Source organism: Gossypium arboreum, chromosome 6, assembly GCF_025698485.1.
Source record: "Gossypium arboreum isolate Shixiya-1 chromosome 6, ASM2569848v2, whole genome shotgun sequence".
NCBI lineage: Eukaryota > Viridiplantae > Streptophyta > Magnoliopsida > Malvales > Malvaceae > Gossypium > Gossypium arboreum.
Window position 1 is genome coordinate 107,200,468 of NC_069075.1, and position 5,957 is coordinate 107,206,424.

The 5,957-nt window shown below is 31.4% G+C and overlaps 1 long non-coding RNA gene across 1 annotated transcript; it reads left to right on the forward strand.

Annotated features, from left to right (window-relative positions):
- The first annotated feature begins 337 nt into the window (after nt 1-337).
- Nucleotides 338-1,814, forward strand: LOC128293922 (uncharacterized). Its single transcript, XR_008284058.1, has 3 exons — nt 338-467; nt 911-997; nt 1,568-1,814. It is a non-coding gene; the product is annotated as an uncharacterized LOC128293922 (long non-coding RNA).
- The last annotated feature ends 4,143 nt before the right edge of the window (nt 1,815-5,957 follow it).

Here is a 5,957-nt window from a genome sequence, read left to right on the forward strand (position 1 = left end):
TAACAGCCTGATTTTGGGCTTAGTCGAAACAGTGGTTTCGGAACCACTAAGCCGAGGTCAGAGAAATTATTTTTGATATTATTTTATGTGTGATGGCATGTTTATAAAGGTGCATGAAAATTTTGGTGGATTAATTTTAGCGTTTGTGAGCTTAATTGCGAAAAAGGATTAAATCGCATAAAGTGCAAAAGTCCTATTTTGATAGCTAAGGGAGTTAAATTGTCATGAAACTTAAATTGGGGATCTTTAAAGCGCAAATAGACCCTTAGACTATAGCCTGGCCGGCCATGTGACAAAGAAAGTCTAATGGTCAAGGTATTAGGTATGTGATGACATAATGTGCAACAAAATAAAACCCTAAAAGCCTAGTCATCATCTTTTTCCTCCATTATTTCTTCTTGACTGAAAATATCAGCCATTGAGAGGTTTCTGAAGCTTGAATTTTCAGCCATTTAGTCTCTCCACAAGTAAGTGATTTTGATGATTTTTCTTGATGATTTTTGTACTTTTAGAACCTTTGTAACATGAGCTTTCAAATGAGGGGACTATTTTGCAAAATAGTTGAAAGTCTAGGGTTTTACCATGAGTGTGTTCATGTTGTTTTCTGAAATTTTATGTAAGAAAATGAATCATAGTGGTGAAATAAACAACTTTTGTGGAGAGATTTCTTATGGAAACCTTAAAAAGGACCATTTTGCATAAGTTGTAAAATAAGTGATAACTGTGTGAAATAATGGAGATTTTTGGGTTGCTATAAGAGTAAAAAGGGTTCAGCTAGGTTTAGGATATGAAGAAATTCGATAAAAATCGATTTTCGAGCATAGGGGTAAAATGGTCATTTTGCCCAATTATGATTTTTCAGGTGTCTAGATTAATGTGCTGATAAAACGAGTGAATTTTGTTATTATAGATCAAGAAATTCAAAATTCAAACCTAGATCGAGGGAAGGCCAAGCAAGTAGATTAGACCGACGAGTCGCCATATTTTGTAAGCCGAGGTAAGTTGTATGTAAATAATACAACTACTTTGTTATTATATGTGCTGAATTGATATAACATGAAATGCTTGATTGTGGAAATGAGAATGCATGATGACAATTAAGATAGTAGAATTCCCGTTTGAACCATAGGGAATAAATCGAATATTCATGCCATGATGTATGGGTTATTGTGAGCTAGTGTAAGACATGTCTGGGACATGCATCGGCCACATTATGAGAGCCAGTGTAAGACCATATCTGGGACATGGCATCGGTATTATACCCTATGTTTGAGGCTTAGTGAATATCCGATAATATTCCAAATGGTTCAATGGTGAGAGTTATAATTTAAGTTAAACGAGTAAAGTATAACCATGTTGTGAGTGGTACAGGTATCTATTTGAAATGTAAGAGATATGAGCTCAATATATGCTATGTGATTTGTATTGGTTTGTGATGAGTAAGTTGTGCTTATGCCTTCTTTTGTATTATGAGCATGTTGACGGATGGTAGAATTGTTGTTATATTTATTTGCATGCAACTTACTAAGCTTTATGCTTACTCCCTCTCCTTTCCATTTTCTCATAGTGCTGCCTAATTAGCTCAAGGATCATTAGACTTTGGAAACATCAATCACACTATCAACTGAAGCACTTGGTATAGTTGGTTTTACTATTTGAATTATGACATGTGTAGGGCTTAGACTTTTGATGTTTGTGTCATGTTAAATTGGCCAAATGTGTTGGCTTAGGATGAATCCCTTCATTTTGTACTAAGCCTTGGCATAGTGGCTAATGTTCATTATTGATATATGAAATGATGATATTTTCATGAATGAGATAATGCCTTGTGTGGCTGATTATTCCTTGTATTCTTGAATGGATGTTGTTATATTATGTTTCAGGGTGGCAAAGGGCTTGGTAGATAGCCCTATATTGTCCATACAGGTAGACACACAGGCATGTGTCAAGGCTGTGTGTGACACACGGCCAGCCCCATAGGAGTGTTGCCTGGCCGTGTGTCCCCTGCATGTAAAATTTGCAAGTCAGTATGCATAGTGGTAAACACACGAGCAGAGACATGGCCGTGTGTCTCAGCTGTGTGAAGGGCACGGCCTAGCACATGGGCATGTGTCTTGGCCGTGTGGCCCTTGAGAATTGCTGACGTCAAAAACAGAATGTCCAGGTTTCTACACACGGGCTAGGACACGAGCGTGTCATGGCCATGTGAGGGACACGGGCCATGAACACGGGCGTGTGTCAAGCCGTGTGAAAACCCCTGTAGGTTCGAATTGAAAATTAATTCCACAAGGGTAAAGGACATGAGCGTGTCCCTAAATGCTTAGGCCATGTAAACTACACGGACCATTGGCATGACCATATTGATATGGTCACACGGGCGTGTTGCCTTTCTCACATGGGTGTGTGCCCCTATGTCACATGTTATTTTTCAAAGTTCTTAAAATGACTCAAATCAGTCTCGAATGGTTTCAAATGAATGTTTTGAGCCTCGTGGCCCATATTAAGGAGTTTATGGTAAAGTTGGGAAAAGTTTCAAATATGACCAATTCTTGGGACTCGGATAACGTGTGAATGTATGTGTTCAAATTAGGTAACACCTCGTATTCTGTCCCAGCGTAGGGTACGGGTGTGGGGTGTTACACTTGCATTTAATTTTTTTACTTTTTTGAGCTATTAAATTTGCGTTGTTTGTCAAATCAACTCAAAATGAATAGAAAAGTTAATGTTTGTTAACTTTTCTAACATGACATATATGTGGATTGCCATATGGATATAACATCAGCAATTAATTATGTATTAAGTTTAAAAATTTTAAAAATTATAATTTTTTTATAGTTATTAAAATTATTTAACAATTTTAAAAAATATTTTCAATTTTTAAAAAAAATTAATTGTTGATGTGCCACATGTATGCTGTAACACCCCCTAACCCCAAACCGTCGCCGGAATGAGGTTATGAGGCATTACCGGACATATCAGACAACTTACGAATAATTTACAATTAATATAACTTTCATAGTATAATATAATAATTAAGTCCCTATCTTGGACTCTCGAAGTTCAAACACGTATTAAAAGTAGAACGAAACTTGTTCGAGTATTCCCAATTTTTTTTTTATAAAAAAATTTCGGCAGCATTTCTACTTATTTTTACCTAAATCGCCTGCAAATTCAAACCAAAATCACCAACACCAATGTTTTACATTCATATAACTAATATTTATATCATTAACATAATTTTAACTTAATAACTACCATAGCATCATTCAAAATTGATTATAAACTTCATTCATTTAACAATTTAATGTTCATGTATCAAAATATCATGTACTTTCCTTACCATTTCATTTAACCATCTAAATCTTATAATTCAACCTTCACTACTCAAAGTAATATACATATTCAAGTGACTAAACAACACCTATGTACATGCCACCTTTACCCAAAAGAAAATATACATCACCAAGTTTGTGTTGGAGTCGATTGTTCGATGTCGAGGGACACTTGACTTCTACTAACCTACGCATGGAAACAACTGTCATTGAGTATGGATATACTCAATGGTATTACTATAAATCAAGACTATTTAACATTAATAAATTACAAACATCAACCATAAATTTTATAATTATTTAAACTACTTTTATATATAATTATTTTACTTCATAAATCTTAAATTCATAATTCATTTTTCTCATACTAACTCAATTCATAATTTAGTTCATACATTCTTTCTCGTACTTTTCAAAAGTGCTAAAACAAATAATCTCATTTTCAAAATTTCATTTCAATTATTTACCCTATTAACAAAGCTCGGACTATGATAGATACGCGGATTTCCACCCAAACACACCAGAATGTCCAACCCAAACACACCCAGAATATTTTAAATCCTCCATAACACACCAGTAAGGCATTAAGTGCCTCTTCGGATAAATAAAAGTATATAATAACAGAAACATCTTCTCGGCCGAACTACAATCTCCTCATCACATCACAAATCCAATGGCATGCCATTTGTATCAAATCTAGTCCGACAAGTTAATAGGGTATTATTTTACTTTTTCTAATTTCAATTTAATTTACACAAAAATTTTCAATACTCATTCAATTCAAATATCTATTATCTTAATTCATATACAAATTAATTTTCACACAAGTGTATACCATCAACACCATACAATTGTCACCATTTATTTATTTTTCAATCAATACACTTTTCAAATAATCACATACTTACCTCAAGTCTTACTTACCATACATAACAATTAAAATTTCAGCAATCAATAATAATTAAAATTTGAATTATAGTAATACACACCGTAATTCTCCCGTTTTAGTCCTCGATGACTTTCTCCTTTCCTTTCGATGCTGACGTTTCAGGTTCTTTGTTGGCTACGAAAATAATAGTAATTTATATTATTATTTACAGCATTAATTATAATAAATAATTAAATTTCTAAACAATTCCTACCTTATTCCCAATTTAATCGTAACTAAACTTAATTATTTTCTTAATCCAATTCACTCTCTTTTTCTATTCAAATTTTGTCTAAACTTATATTTAACTATAAAATTTCCAGCATATTTCCCTAATTTCGAAATTTCTTCAATTTAGTCCCTTCAACATAAAACTTATAGCCTAGTTTACAATTTAATCCCTTAATCAATTCTAACTTAGAATTCATTCAATTAAATCCCTAATTCCATAATTTATCCAACATGAACCATATTTGGAAACATATAAACTCTTGAATTATCAACTTAATTTCATCAAAACTTGTTTTAAAGCTTCTAAAATATGAAAATTAAGAGAAAAGGACTTAATTAAGCTTACCAATTAAACTTGAAGCTTTAAAATCCCAATTTCCCTTTTTATTTTCTTTCCCTTTTTCTTCCCCTGTTTTCGTTTTGTTCCCTGCTTCATTCTGTTTCTTTTGTTTTGTTTCTTTGTTTCCTTAATTCTTTTTATGCTTTATTATTTTATTAACATAATATAATATTAATATCATATATTAAAATATCTTTTACTTTAATATTAAGTAAATTAATAATTATATAACAAGTGTACATATTTATATTATTACAAATGTCATTATCTAATTTGCTTATCAAATAAAAATCTCATGACTTAATTAATACAATTAATAATTATAAAATATCTTTATACTTAAATTATAAGTAATTAAATATTTAAATTACAATTGTACCAATACAATTCTTACACATGTATATTTTATTACCATACAATTGTCTTCTATTTAATTTATTTAATAATAATGCTAATAATAATAATCTAATATAAAACCATAAAGTTAATTAATAATTATAATAATTTAATATAAAACCATAATAATAATCATTATAATATATAAAATCTAAAAAAATCTTTGATTTTATTTCATCAATATGTCGCCTCATTTGTAGTCAATGGCTTAATTGCCATTTTAATCCTTTTATTTTCTATTGCTTTATAATTAAACTTTTACCCTTTATTCAATTTAATCCTTTTTATTACTTACTCTAAATTAAGCTAAATTCACCTAATTAGATCTTAATTAGACACACCACTAGGCTCATAAATATTTTTAATAATTATTTTCGAACTTATTTCACTAAGACAGAGGCCCTATAACTCACTTTTCTGGTACTCGTAAATTTTGGGTCATTACATATGCCATGTTAGCAAAGTTAACAAACATTCACTGTTCCATCCATTTTTTGGTGATTTGACAAACAATGCAAGTTTAAGGGCTAAAAGAGGCAAGAAATTAAATGTAGGGCTAAAATGACTTTTTTTTTGTTGTAAAGTGAAGGGCAAAAAATTATATTATGCCAAAAATTAATATATTATACCAATAAATATTATGCACAATGTAACATCCCAAACCCGATCCGATTGTCGAACCCAAGCTATGGAGTGCCATATTAGCCACCTAAGTGACTCTCCAATATCG